Source organism: Ovis canadensis, chromosome 9, assembly GCF_042477335.2.
Source record: "Ovis canadensis isolate MfBH-ARS-UI-01 breed Bighorn chromosome 9, ARS-UI_OviCan_v2, whole genome shotgun sequence".
Taxonomy (NCBI): domain Eukaryota; kingdom Metazoa; phylum Chordata; class Mammalia; order Artiodactyla; family Bovidae; genus Ovis; species Ovis canadensis.
Genome location: NC_091253.1, coordinates 50,318,290 through 50,334,353, shown reverse-complemented (window position 1 = coordinate 50,334,353; position 16,064 = coordinate 50,318,290).

Sequence of the window (16,064 nt, the reverse complement as noted above, 5' to 3'; positions counted from 1 at the left end):
AAGACAGTGGACAGTGGAGGGCTACAGAAAGAAACGGTTAAAATATATGACCTTGGCTTTGAGACTAAGCAGAAACTGGACAAACAGTGAAGAAGCTGGTGGCAAAACTGTAAAAATGGCAACCTGAGTTATAGATAGGACAACAGTGGACAAAACTAACACCCGCAACAAATTGGAAAAAGGGAAATACGTGATGAACTTTGGGATTTGCTGAGGAGATCATCAGAGAGAATCTTCCAAGTGACATTTCATTCCTTTTTCATAGATGTGGGAGGAGGGAGATGAATTAAGGAAAAATTTAGTTGTTGTTGTTGTTATTATTGCAAAGTGTTTTTTTGGTTTTTGCTTTTTATTAGAAAGGATAATTGCTTTACAGAATTTTGTGGTTTTCTATCAAACATCATGGTTGGATGGCATCACCGACTCAATGGACATGAGTTTGAGTAAACTCCAGGAATTGGTGATGAACAGGGAGGCCTGGCGTGCTGCAGTCCATGGCGTCGCAAAGAGTCTGAGCGATTGAACTGAAATGACTGATCAAACCTCAACATGAATCAGCCATAGGTATACATCCCTCCCTTTTGAACCTCCCTCCCGTCTCCCTCCCCATCCCACCCCTCCAGGTTGATACAGAGCCCTTGTTTGAGTTTCCTGAGCCATACAGCAAATTCCCATTGGCTATCTATTTTACAAATGGTAACGTAAGTTTCCATGTTACTCTTTCCATACATCTCACCCTCTCCTCCCCTCTCTCCATGTCCGTAAGTCTATTCTCTATGTCTGTTTCTCCATTGTTGCCCTGTAAATAAGTTCTTCAGTACCATTTTTCTATATTCCGTATATGTGCATTAGAATATGATATTTATCTTTCTCTTTCTGACTCACGTCACTCTGTATAATAGGTTCTAGATTTGTCCACCTCATTAGAACTGACTCATGCATTCATTTTTATGGCTGAGTAATATTCCACTGTGTATATGTACCACAACTTCTTTATCCATTCATCTGTTGATGGACATCTAGGGTGCTTCCATGTTCTAGCGATTGTAAATAGTGCTTCAGTGAACAATGGGATACATGTGCCTTCTTCAACACTGGTTTCCTCAGTGTATATGCTTAGGAGTGGGATCACTGGGTCATATGGTGGTTTTATTCCTCATTTTTTTAAGGAAGGTACATACCGTCTTCCATAGTGGCTGTATCAATTTATATTCCCACCAACAGTGCAAGAGCATTCCCTTTTCTCCACTCTCTCTAGAGCATTACTTATTTGTAGATTTTTTTGATGATGGCCGTTCTGCCCAGTGTAAGGTGATATCTCATTGTAGTTTTGATTTACATTTCTCTAATAATGTGTGATGTTGAGCATCTTTTCATGTGTTTGCTAACTATCTGTATGTCTTCTTTGGAGAAATGTCTGTTTAGGTCTTTTTCCCACTTTTTGATTGAGTTGTTTGTTTTTCTAGCAAAGAGTTGTAGGAGCTGCTTGTATATTTTGGAAATTAACCCTTTGTCAGTTGTTAGGGTTGTCTTTTCACCTTGCTTATAGTTTCCTTTGCTGTGCAAAAGCTTTTAAGCTTAATCAGGTCCCACTTATTTACTTTTGTTTTTATTTCCATTACTCTAGGAGGCGGGTCATAGAGGATCTTGCTTTGATTTATATCGTTGAGTGTTCTGCCTATGTTTCCCTCCAAGAGTTTTATAGTCTCTGGTCTTACATTTAGGTCTTTAATCCATTTGAGTTTATCTTTGTGCATGGTGTTAGGAAGAGTTCTAATTTCATTCTTTTACATGTAGCTGCCAGTTTTCCCAGCATCATTTATTACAGAGGCTGTTTTTGCCCCATTGTATATTCTTGCCTTCTTTGTCAAAAATAAGGTACCCATGGGTGTGTGGGTTTATTTCTGGGCTTTCTATCTTGTTCCATTGGTCTATTTTTCTGTTTTTGTGCCAGTACCATATTGTCTTGATGACTGTACCTTTGTAGTATAATCTGAAGTCAGGAAGCTTGATTCCTCCAGCTCCATTCTTCTTTCTCAAGACTGCTTTGGCTATTCAGGGTCTTTTGTGTTTTGATATGAATTGTGAAATTATCTGTTCTAGTTCTGTGAAAAATGCCATTGGTAATTTGATGGGGATCTCATTGAATCTGTAGATTGCATTTGGTAGTAAAGTCATTTTCACAATATTGATTCTTCATACCCAGGAATATGGAATATCTCTCCATCTGTTTATGTCATCCTTGATTTCTTTCATCAGTATCCTATAATTTTCTGAGTACAGTTCTTTTGTCTCCTTAGGTAAGTTTATCCCTAGATATTTAATTCTTTTTGTTGCAATGGTGAATAGGATTGATTCCTTCCTTTCTCTTTCTGATTTTTCACTGTTAGCATATAGAAATACAAGTGATTTCTGTGTATTGATTTTGAATCCTGCACCCTTGCTAAATTCACTGATTAGCTCTAGTAACTTTCTGATACTGTCTTTAGGGTTTTCTATGTACATTATCGTGTCATCTGCAAACAGTGAGAATTTACATCGTCTTTTCTGATCTGGATTCCTTTTATTTCTTTTTCTTCTCTGACTGTTGTAGTTAGGACTTCCAGAACTATATTGAATAACAATGGTGAAAGTGGATACTCTTGTCTTCTTCCTGATCTTAGGGGAAATGCTTTCAACTTTTCACTGTTGAGAATAATGTTGCTGTAGGCTTCTCATATATGGCCTTTACTATGTTGAGGTAGGTTCCTTCTATGTCCATTTTTTGAAGAGTTTTAACCATAAAAGGGTGCTGAATTTTGTCAAAGGCTTTTTCTGCATCTATTGAGATCATATGGTTTTTATCTTTCAATTTGTTAATATGGTGCACCACATTGATTGATTTGCATATATTGAAGAATCCTTGAATTCATGGAATAAACTCAAGTTGATCATAGTGTATGAGCTTTATTATGTGTTGCTGAACTCTATTTGCTAAAATTTTGTTGAGGATTTTTGCATCTATATTCATCAATGATAGTGGCCTGTAGTTTTTTGTTTTTGTATTGTCTTTGGTTTTGGTATCAGGATGATTGTGGCCTCATAGAATGAATTTGGAAGTGTTCCTTCCTCTACATTTTTTTGAAAGAGTTGAGAAGGATAGGCGTTAGCTCTTTTCTAAATGTTTGATAGAATTCTTCCATGAAGCCATCTGGTCCTGGGTTTTTGTCCTTTGGGAGATTTTTATCACAGCTTCAATTTCAGGGCTTGTAATTGGGTTGTCCATAATTTCTGTTTCTTCCCGGTTCAGTCTTGGAAGATTGAACTTTTCTAAGAACCTGTCCATTTCTTCCAGGTTATTCATTTTTTTGCTATATAGTTGCTCATAATAGTCTCTTATAATCCTTTGTATTTCTGCATTGTCTGTTGTAAGCTCTCCTTTTTCATTTCTAATTTTGTTGATTTGATTCTTCTCTCTTTTTTCTTGATGAGTCTCGCTAAAGTCTTGTCAATTCTATTTATCTTCTCACAGAACCAGCTTTTAGTTTTATTAACCTTTACTATTGTTTCTTTCATTTTTTTTTTCAATTATTTCTGCTGGGATCTTTATGATTTCTTTCCTTCTACTAATCTTGGGTTTTTTTTGTTGTTGTTGTTGTTATTGTTCTTCTTCTTTTTCCAGTTGTTTTAGGTGTAAAGTTATGTTGTCTATTCAATGTTTTTCTTGTTTCTTGAGGTAGGATTGCTTTTGCTGCATCCCATAGGTTTTGAGTTGTCATGTTTTCATTGTCATTTGTTTCTAGAAGTTTTTTGATCTCCCTTTTGATTTCTTCAGTAACCTGTTGGTTACTTAGAAACGTACTGTTTAATCTCCATGTGTTTTTGTTTCTTACAGTTTTTTTCCTTGTAATTGATATCTAGTCTCATATAGCATTGTAGTCAGAGAAGATACTTGATATGATTTCAATTCTTTAAAATTTACTGAGGTTTGATTTGTGACCCAAGATGTGGTCTATCCTGGAGAATATTTTATGTGCACTTGAGAAGGTGTATTCTTCTGCATTTAATGGAATGTCTTGAAGATATCAATGAGATCCATCTCATCCAATGTATCATTTAAGACTTGTGTTTCCTTATTAATTTTCTGTTTTGGTGATCTGTCCATTGGTGTGGGTCGGGTGTTAAAGTCTCCTACTATTATTGTGTTACTGTCAATTTCTCCTCTTATGTTGGTTAGTGTTTGTCTTGCGTATTGAGGTGCTCCTATGTTGGGTGCATAGATATTTACAATTGCTATATCTTCCTCTTGGATTGATCCCTTGATCATTATGTAGTGTCCTTCCCTATCTCTTATAGTCTTCATTATTTTAAGGTCTATTCTATCTGATATGAGGATTGCTACTCCAGCTTTCTTTTGCTTCCCATTTGCATGAGATACATTTTTCCATCCTCTCACTTTCAGTCTATATGTGTCTTGAGATCTGAAGTGGGTATCTTGTAGACAGCATATATATGGGTCTTGGAGAAGACTCTTGAGAGTCTCTTGGACTGCAAGAAGATCCAACCAGTCCATCCTAAAGGAGATCAGTCCTGGGTATTCATTGGAAGGACTGATGTTGAAGCTGAAACTCCAATACTTTGGCCACCTCATGTGAAGAGTTGACTCATTTGAAAAGACCCTAATGCTGGGAAGGATTGGGGGCAGGAGGAGAAGGGGACGACAGAGGATGAGATGGCTGGATGGCATCACCAACTCGATGGACGTGGGTTTGGATAGACTCCGAGAGTTGGTGAAGGACAGGGAGGCCTGGCATGCTGCAATTCATGGGTTCGCAAAGAGCTGGACACGACTGAGCAACTGAACTTATGTTTTTGTATCCATTCAGCCAGTCTGTGTCTTTTGGTTGGAGCATTTAATCCATTTACATTTAAAGTAACTATTGATATATATGTTCCTATTGCCATTTTCTTAATTGTTTGGGGTTGATTTTGTAGATCTTTTTTCTTCTCTTATATTTCTTGACTATATAAGTCTTTTTAACATTTGTTGTAAAGCTGGTTTGGTGGTACTGAATTCTCTTAACTTTTGCTTGTCTGAAAAGCTTTTGATTTCTCCGCCAATTTTGAATGAGATCCTTGCGGGTACAATAATCATGGTTGTAGATGTTTCCCTTTCAGTACTTGAAATATATCCTGCCATTCCCTTCTGGTCTGCAGAGTTTCTGCTGAAACATCAGCTGTTAAGCATATGGGGTTTCCCTTGTATTTTAGTTGTTGCTTCTCCCTGCTGCTTTTAATATTCTTTCTTTGTGTTTAGTCTTTGTTAGTCTGATTAGTATGTATCTTGGTATGTTTCTCCTTGGGTTTATCCTGTGTGGGACTCTGTGCCTCTTGGACTTGACTGACTATTTCCTTTTCTATGTTGGGAAAATTTTCAACTATAATCTCTTCAAAATTTTTCTCCACACTATCTTTTTCTCTTCTTCTTCTGGGACCCCTATAATTCAAATGTTGGTGCATTTGATATGATCCCAGAGGTCTCTGACACTATCCTCAGTTCTTTTCTTTCTTTCTTTTTTTTTCTTACTTTATTTTACTCTTCAGAAGTTATTTCTACCATTCTATCTTCCAGCTCACTGATTCATTCTTCTGCTTCAGATATTCTGCTATTAATTTCAGTAATTGTGTTGTATGTATGTTTATTCTTTAATTCTTCTAGGTCTTTGTTAATTGATTCTTGCATTTTCTCCATTTTGCTTTCAAGGTTTTGATCATCTTTACTATCATTATTCTGATTTTTTTTCTGGTAACTTGCCTATTTCCTCTTCATTTATTTTTACTTCTGTGTTTCTAGTTTGTTCCTTCATTTGTGTAGCATTTCTCTGCCTTTTCATTATTTATTTTTTTAACTTATTGTGTTTGAGGTCTCCTATTCCCATGCTTCAAGGTTGAATTCTTTCTCCCGTTTGATTTCTGCCCACCTAAGGTTGGCTCAGTGGTTTGTGTAAGCTTCTTATATAGTGAGATTTGAGCTGAGTTTTTGCTTGTTTGTTTTCCCTCTGGTGGCCCAGGCTGAGTGAGGTGGTAATCCTGTCTGCTGATGACTGGGTTTGTATTTTTGTTTTGTTTGTTGTTTAGATGAGATGCCCTGCACAGGATACTACTGGCAGTTGGGTGATGCTGGGTCTTGTATGCCAGTGGTTTCCTTTGTGTGAGTTCCCAGTATTTGATACTCCCTAGGGTAAGTTTTCTGGTAGAATAGGGTCTTTGAGTTAGTGCTACCACTCCAAAGGCTCAAGGCTTGATCTCTGATCAGGAACAAAGATTCCACAAGTGATTTGTTATGACATTAAAGTCAGATTTCCAAAAAGGAAAGCTCCACAGGACTGGAAAGGCCCAGCATAGAAGCAGAGGTTTATAACAACAATAAAATGTGTGACTGAAAATACGCATATACAGTTCAGTTCAACTCAGTTTAGTCGCTCAGTCGTGTCTGACTCTTTGTGACCCCATGAACCACAGCAAGCCAGGCCTCCCTGTCCATCATCAACTCCTTGAGTTCACTCAAACTCATGTCCATTGAGTCAGTGATGCCATCCAACCATCTCATCCTCTGTCGTCCCCTTCTCCTCCTGCCCTCAATCTTTCCCAGCATCAGAGTCTTTTCAAATGAGTCAGCTCTTCCCATCAGGTGGCCAAAATATTGGAGTTTCAGCTTCAAAATCAGTCCTACCAATGAACAACCAGGACTGATCTCCTTTAGGATGGACAAGTTGGATCTCCTTGCCATCCAAGAGACTCTTAAGAGTCTTCTCCAACACCACAGTTCAAAAGCATCAGTTCTTCTGTGCTCAGCTTTCTTTATAGTCCGACTCTCACATCCATATATGAACCCTGGAAAAACCATAACCTTGACTAGACAGACCTTTGTTGACAGAGTAATGTCTCTGCTTTTTAATGTGCTGTCTAGGTTGGTCATAACTTTCCTTCCAAGGAGTAAGCCTCTTTTAATTTTGTTCTCTAGTTCCTCTGCCTTTTCTAAAACCAGCTTGAACATCTGGAAGTTCATAGTTCACGTACAGCTGAAGCCTGGCTTGGAGAATTTTGAGCATTACTTTACTACAGTGTGAGATGAGTGCAATTGTGTAGTAGTTTGAGCATTCTTTGGCATTGCCTTTCTTTGGGATTGGAATGAAAACTGACCTTTTCCAGTCCTGTGGCCACTGCTGAGTTTTCCAAATTTGCTGGCATATTGAGTCCAGCACTTTCACAGCATCATCTTTCAGGATTTGAAACAGTTCAACTGGAATTCCATCACCTCCACTAGCTTTGTTCGTAGTGATGCTTCCTGAGGCCCATTTGACTTCACATTCCAGGATGTCTGGCTGGAATCTATTCTTACTCCTCTGTTCTTGCCTCCAATGTTCACAGCAATCAGAACTAGTGCATTTTATTTTGTGAGAGCTCTTAGTGACCTTCTCTGTTCCATAGACACAGAGTCTGGCTAGTTGATCGTGTGGATTTAGTCTGCAGCTTGTACAGCTGGTGGGAGGGTTTGGGGTTTTCTTCCTTAGTCACACTGCCCCTGGGTTTCAACTGTAGTTTTATTTCCACCACTGCATGTGGGTTGTCCACCGGGATTTGCTCCTGAGGCTGCCCTGGACGACTTGGGTTTGCCCCTGTGAGGGCCAGGTGTGGAGGTGGTGCCGCTGCTTGGGTCACAGGGGTTCTGGCAGCACCAGGTACTCAGGGGGTTTGGTGGCTAGGGCAGCAGGAAATATAGTGCTCTAGAAGGGTAGGGCAACCAGTATTGACCCATACGCTCCAGTATTCTTGCCTGGAGAACCCCTCTTCCTGACAGAGAAGCCTGGCAGGCCATAGTCTACAGGGTCACAAAGAGTCAGACACTACCAAAGTGACCCTGAGCATGTGCATAGGCACAAGACTTTTTTAGCCTGTGACAGCTCTGCCCCAGTGAGAGCTGAGCGTGAAGGTGGCGCATCTGCTTCACTTGCGGGGACCCTGGCAGTGTGCAGGGACATGGACTGCCTCTGCTGCACGAGTTATGGCCCTATCAGAGTCTTTTTTCGAGCCTCTTGTAGCTGGCAATCAGAAGGCCTCTTTGGCCAGTCTTTTTCCATAGCTCCCCCCATTCAGTCACTTAGAGGGCTTCCTTGCCTGGTGTTCTTCTCTGTTGTTCAAGACATCAGGCATATAGAGGGCCCCCTCAGCCACTGGGGTCCTACTCTGTAGATCAGAATGTCAAGCAGTTAAGGGGGCACTCTGGGTGGGGTCCTACTCTGTAGTTCAGTGCATCAGGCATTTGATGATCCAGCCTCTCTATTGTTCAGTTGCCCTTGCTGGAGTGTGAAGAGAAGAGAGGCTATGGTGATGGCTCCACTCCCTTTGCATGACTCATTAGTATCACGTTGCTTCCATGGCTGCTGGGTTTTCCGCCACAGGCATTTCCCACCACGATCTCTTTCCTCACATCCCCTTGCTCTTTCTCTCCACAGTCAACAGCAGCCCTCGCCAGGGATTGCTCCACAATCCCTAAACTTCAGCTCCCAGCCATTGCACGGTTAGGATGTATATGGCTGCAGCTTGGACTGTCTGATTCTCTTTCCATTTAGTTTGCCATAGATCAGCTGTTTCACTCTCAGTCTTAAATGTTTCTCCTCTGACTCAGACAATGGCCCCGATATGGGGATCAGACCCCTGCTCCAGTTCCCTTACCCACCGAGGGCAGGTCCAGTCCTACTAACATTCCTGTTTTTCCCCTTAGTTCCTTCATCCTACTGAGTTTTGTGTGGGTGTATATAGTCTTTTCTGCTGTTCATGTACTCCTGTCTGCTCTCAGCTGGTGTTCTTCATGCACTTCTGTGTCTGAGGTATGTTCCTGATATATCTGTGGAGAGAGATGTACTCCATGTTCACCTACTCATCTGCCATTTTGTTCTCTGCTCAAGATTTAGTTTTAAAGCAGAATTTAGAGGGAATTTAAAAGCCTCAGTAACAACTGAGAAAATAAAACTTCTTCACATCCCACTTCACCATTCAGTAAAATTCTTAATGGTGATGACCAAATCAAAAACATGGCTATAAAAAATTAAGATCAACAAACAATTTAGAGTAGTGTCGAGAAGTAGGTTAGTACCTTTTGACTAGGTAAAAGGGCTTCTAAGAAATTTAAATAAATGTTTCAATGTTTTACCCAAGCAGAAGAGCCACCAGCTTCCATTTAGAGGCACTAATGTCTATTGATCAGATTGCATGAGGACATTTATACTCTCAAAATTTCACTAGCAGAAAGCAAATTGAGATAGCCACTCACTTACAACAATGGCTGGGTTTTTTTTTTCTTTTCGGAAGTGAGGGGCATTTCAGAGAAGGAATCAAAAGCCCAAGGAATAGAACCAACAGCTCCAGAGGGCAATGGATCAGGAAGCCTGTGATTCATTGGGAGTAGGTACTATGGTGTGATGTATCTATATATAGCATGGTACAGTGCAGTATGGTATTATGTAATCTATTTAGCGATGCTGCTGTCTGGCCTGAGGGTGAGGACAGAGTGGGCCCTGTGGTGGGCTACATGCTCTCTGGCTGGCTGAGTACCTCAGGGGAGGTCTGCCTGCTTCAGCTGAACTGGCGCCACCTCAAGGTTTGTGGACAACATGGTTTCCTGATAGAGCACAGATGCAGGGATCACGTGACCTGGCCTTTAGGTAAGGTTTCAGTGCTAGTTGGGTGATTGACCTTGGACAAACCACTTTCCTTCTCTTCTTTCTATTAAAGCAAAAGAATTGATCTTCTGACCAAACTTCGCAAAGATGTAGTGAAAGTTAATGGAGACTATCTGGAGCAATTTCAGAGAGAAGCACCATAGAGATTATAGCTAGTTTTACAATCTATAATTAAGTCTATAAATAGTGAGGAGGTATCCACACCTGAATTACACATTTTAAAATGATGCTTCACTTTAAAAAAAATTCTCTAAAGAAAAAGAAGACCAATTACTGGGTCATATTTGTAGAGATGATGAGCTGGAAAATACAAAGGTCATGGTCTTTGATGCAGCATTAACCTTGGGTTCTCCAGTGAGGTAACAAAGCTGCTGGTGAAGGATAATCTATATAGAAGATGCTCTGGACTAAAGGCAAAAGATACTTAAACTGTAACTCACAAAGCAAAGGTATGAAGGGTATTTCCAGACTAAAGGATTTGGGGCCTAATACAATTCTGGATAGGGGGATTTCATGATAAAATATTAAATTATGAGAGCCTTTGAGAAATTTGGGGGAATCCCTTTCCTTAAACATCTTACATTTTTCCAGTCCATGTTCCTCAATCTAGGCAAGAATAAGATGATGTGGGAGCACAGGTAGGGCAGAAGAGGGTGGGACAAATTGGGAGAGTAGCATTGACATATACTGGCTCAGAAGAATCAGAATAATCTGCCTGCAACACAGGAGACATGGGTTAGATCCCTGGATCATGAAGATCCTCTGGAGAAGGGAATGGCAACCCACTTCAGTATTCTTGCCTGGAGAATCCCAGGAACAGAAGTACAGTCCAGGGGGTCACAAAGCACTGGACATGACTGATTTACTAACACTTTCACGTGTAAAATACATAGCTAATTGGGAAGCTGCAGTATAAAACAGGGAGCTCAGCTCCTGTGAGCTGTATAACAGCTCACAGTTATACAGCTGTGACAGCTATATAACAGCTATACAGTGTAACTGTGTAACAGTTATACAGCGTCTCACAGCTGTATTACACAGGTCATCCCAGCTAGCTGTGATGACCTAGAGGGGTGGGATGGAAGGGGATATGTGTATACATATAACTGATTCATGTGGTAGCACAGCAGAAATCAACACAACATTGTAAAGCAATTATCTTCTAATTTAAAACCAACAGAAAAAAAAAAAAAAAAGATGCTGTGAAACTGTGGAATTAACGAGGGCATCCGCGCAGCAGTCCAGAGCCCATTCAGTCATTGCCTTCTCAGGACGCTTTCACGCTGTGATCCTCTGAGCCTTGGAATTTTTCTTTTTTGGCCTTTCCCATTCAATTCCTCCAATCGAACTCTACTGAGAACAATAGAGTGGAGCTCATTTCAGTGTCAAATGCGTGTTTAATGTTACTAGCTTTTTAGGGACTTCCAAATCCTCAATAGAGGCAATTTAGATAAGACAGAGCTCCACAGATCAGAGTAATTGCAGAAACACACTTATATTACCCAGCGAGTTGACAGCAGATTAGAAGCATGGGTACCATCTTCAGGGTCGATCAGCTTTCCTCCCTGGTCGGGGCTCTTACTGTGAGCTGGGCCTTCCCGTTTCCCTCCTCTACCCCTGCCCAGTCAGGCTTCACAATCTTGAACTCTTATGACTACTGAGGACAGGCATACGCTTTTCTGTCTGAGTCTCAGGCTACCACTTGGCTTCCGTCTAAAGCTGCTCTTCTCATGGCCCCGGGACCTCGAAGAGGATAGTTTGCAACGTTAACATACTGGGTTCATAAAAACAAATGAATGACACCTTTTATTTTCTCTTGTGATCTGCTCCTCACCAGCGCCACTTCCCTGGGCAAGGCCAAGGAGGTGGGGCAGAGGCAAACTTAGTAGCCCCTAAGTGGATTGCAGTCCAGGTCATCACTGCTGGGTAAATGTCCACTGGTGCAGCTTCACCCTATAGACCTGTTCCTCCCCACCCCACACTGCTCCTCCCCCAGGTGGCTGCTGTCTGCCCCCAGGGGCAGTGGCTCAACCTCCTGATCTCCAGACGGTAGAGGAGGGGCCCTGGCCTGGCCCAAGGTGCTGGCTGGTCCCCTGCACTGGCCCCTGGTCCTGACTGTCCTCTGGCTGGTCTCTACTGAAATGGGTTCATCTGTCCTAACCAGAAAGTCCTGCCTGTGTTCCTGCTCAGGTCCTGCTGGTGTAACTCCCTGGGTGTTTGCTCAGCCAGGCCCAGCTCCTGGGAGCCCAGCACCCGCCACTGCTGAGCAGGCCCCTCTCCAGTTCCTACTAGTACAATTCAAAGTCAAGGTCATTTGTGTGAATCCTGAGGGGCCTGTCCATCAGCCCTTGGATTCAGGGTCACTTAGCTCATGCCAAAATGAGCTCACCTGAGGCTCCCAGCTCCCCCAGCTCCCCTCCTCCCATAGGAAATTGCAATTTCTGGTGTCTTCTGTGCTACATAGGGGCCCGGGCCGGCTGAGGAGCATTAAGTCAGCCCCTGCCTTGTCCACACACTCTGAGCTGCTGTTTCCTTGAAATAAATATTCCTTCTAGTGTGTGCTGCTGCTGCTACTGCTGCTAAGTCACTTCAGTCATGTCCGACTCTGTGTGAGTGACCCCATAGACGGCAGCCTACCAGGCTCCCCCATCCCTGGGATTCTCCAGGCAAGAACACTGAAGTGGGTTGCCATTTCCTTCTCCAGTGCATGAAAGTGAAAAGTGAAAGGGAAGTCACTCAGTTGTGTCCGACTCTTCGTGACCCCATGGACTGCAGCCCGCCAGGCTCCTCTGTCCATGGGATTTTCCAGGCAAGAGTACTGGAGTGGGGTGCCATCGCCTTCTCCTAGTGTGTACTAAGTCACTTCAATTATGTCCAACTCTGTGCAACCCTATGGACTGTAGCCTACCAGTCTCCTCTGTCCATGGGATTCTCCAGGCAAGAATACTGGAGTGGGTTGCCATGCCCTCCTGCATCTCTTGCATTGGCAGCCAGTTTCTTTACCACTAGCACCACCTGGGAAGCCATATCAGTAATTCTTAAAGTACTTGTAACTGAGTCCATGTTCCTAACCTTTATATTCCCTTTCTTTTTGTAAAAGTTAAAAAATAGAAACTTTAATTAAAATAGGAGTGGTTCCAAATTGGGAAAGGAGTAGGTCAAGGCTGTATATTGTCACCTTGCTTATTTAACTTATATGCAGAGTACTTCATGTGTAATGCCGGGTTGGATGAAGCACAAGCTGGAATCAAGATTGCAGGGAGAAATATCAATACCCTCAGATATGCAGATGACACCACCCTTATGGCAGAAAGTGAAAGAAACTAAAAAGCCTCTTCATGAAAATGAAAGAGGAGAGTGAAAAAGCTGACTTAAAACTCAACTTAGAAAACTAACATCATGGCATCCAGTCCCATTACTTCATGGCAAATATATGGGGAAACAATGGAAACAGTGACAGACTTTATTTTCTTAAGCTCCAAAATCACTGCAGATAGTGATAACAGCCATGAAATTAAAAGACACTTGCTCCTTGGGAGAAAAGCTATGACAAACCTAAACAGCATATTGAAAAGCAGAGACATTACTTTGCCGACAAAGGTCCATCTAGTCAAAGCTATGGTTTCTCCAATAGTCATGTAAGCATGTGAGAGTTGGACCATAAAGAAAGCTGAGAAAACTGAAGAATTAATGCTTTTGAACTGTGGTGTTGGAGAAGACTCTTGAGAGTCCCTAGGACTGCAAGGAGATCCAAACGGTCCATCCTGAAGGAAATCAGTCCTGAATATTCATTGGAAAGACTGATGTTGAAGCTGAAACTCCAATACTTTGGCCACCTGATGTGAAGAACTGACTCACTGGAAAAGACCCTGAAGCTGGAAAAGATTGAGGGCAGAAGGAGAAGGGGATGACAGAGGATGAGATGGTTGGATGGCATCACCAACTCAATGGACATGAGTTTGAGCAAGCTCTGGGAGTTGGTGATGAACAAGGAAGCCTGGCGTGCTGCAGTCCATGGGGTTACAAAGAGTAGGACAGGACTAAGTGACTGAACTGAACTGAACTGAACTGAACTGAATCAAAATAGAGTTAGGAGGACAAAAGAGGGTGCTACTATTACACATGGCCAAGGCAGGGTCCAATAGGGATTAGAAGGACTTTCTCATCTTACCTGGAAAAACTTCAATCAATGAGGGGCTGCCACAACTCAGCCAATGAAAACCCACTCTACTTTCAGCTCTCATTTTCTCCAGTGGTCTCTTTGTATATCATGGCCTTCCCAAATTCCCTTTGCTCTGTTCCTTGTTTTGAAGGACCTGTGCGTAGTTCCCTGTAATTGCAGACTCTGAATCACAACTCTTTGCTGATCCCAAATAAACCCATTTTGCTAGAGAAATAACTGGCACTCTAGTTTGTGTAAGGTCAACACCTTAACAATGCTCTTGCTTAATCACTTCCATCACAGGAGTCATCTCTTCCTCCTACCTTCAGAGGGACTGAATTTGCTACACAATAATCCTCTAAGTTCACATATCCAGGCTTTAGAGTCAACCATAATATTAGCACATAACTAATATTTAATGAACTGGGCTGTCTTCTTCATGTTGGGAATAGAGCAGTTTAGTCAAAGTTCCTGCCCTCGTAGGGTGTAACTTCAGTGATAACCAAGCATTGTTTAATTTACTTTTATTAATTAAATAATCAACTCAATGGTTCCTGCATTTCTGCAAAATTCATTGGGTTCTTATAACATGCAAAGCAGGTTGAAAGATATTGTATATACATGTGTTTTTGAAGGAATGCTCATTAATCAATAATCAAAAAATTAGACTTCTTACTAAGTCAACACCTGATCATACTAAATATTGATATATACACAGTGCAAATTATTTAAAAATGAATATAGGGAAAGAAAGGGGGAGAATGGGAACTTTCAGTTTATTTTTTATTTTTAAATTATAGATATATAGGTGAATATATCCATAGTGTTGATACCTGCTTTGTGTTGGATCTATAAATATTTTCCTTAGTGTGCATATAAATGTGGTCTACATTTTTAAAATTAATTTTTATTGGAGTATAGTTTAGTTTCTTTACAATGTTGTATTTGTAGTCTTCATTTTTGTGAAACTATTGCATAAAAGAAAAATATTAGAGAAGATGCTGTAACTGAATCTGACTTTTATACTCTACCTGCCTACAAATTTTATACTGTGCTTCTCGATAGCAATAAAGAAAAAGACAAAGTGAAAAGGTGACACTTCTTTTTTAACCTTAATTTCTAACTAACCGTGCCTAGGTCATAACAGAATCTAAATCAATTTTACCATAACTAGAGTCTTTTCTAGATATGGATTTTTTTCTATTTTAGGGAAACGAGTTTTGTTACAGAAATGTGTGTGAAGTGTGCAATTGTGCTGGGTGGTACACACATGTAACAAAGGATAGGGGGAAAAGACATTTTGCAAAGCTATATCCAAGTGGCACATCATATATATAGTTTTTTCCCTGGGTTCTTCTATTTGGCTAGTTGAATGTCATTTTGCCTCTATTCCTCTGAGGCAGCGACATGGTGAGGGTGCATTGTAATGGATAAGACTGTCAACACCTCTGAGTATTTAGATATGGCACTAGTGAATTACACTGACAAAGAGATGCTTATAGGAAAGTGTGATTGCTTTTTTCTATTGCCATTCTTTTGAGTGTAAAGGAAATGGGTTGGTAGTTAAAGAACAATGATGCGTTTTTCCCCTTCCTCCTTGCAACCATCTCTTCTTGTGTGTTGCTTAGCTACAATTGACACAAACTTCAAGGCTTTTATTCACAGGCTTTCAGTCTAAGGATGAACTCTCTTCTTCAGCTAGCTTTAAATAATCCAATATGGCAAAGATAAGGTGCTCGGAAACCAGGCTCATCATGCAGATTCTATAGATGAGGATAACCACATGTGCTTACTAGAAACCTGAAGGACAAAGACTTGAAATAAATACATTACCTTGTTGTCTTGCTCAGTGTGATATTTCCAACAAAAGCATTTTTCACGAATTTACTGATTTACTGGCTATCTCCTCCTTAAAGGTGAATTTGAGAAATCAGCCCTTCTCCTGTTAGGAAGCCTGCTTTTTTTTTTATTTGCATGGGATCTGGGCTTCCCTGGTGGCTCAGATGGTAAAGCATCTGTCTGCAATGCAGGAGACCCAGGTTCAGGAAGGTCCAGCATTCTTACTTGGGAAATCCCATGGACAGAGAGAGCCTGGTGGGCTACAGTCCATGGGGTTTCAGAGTCAGAAACAAATGAGCAACTAACACTCATTTCTTTCACTGTAAGGGAGCCAGTCTCTT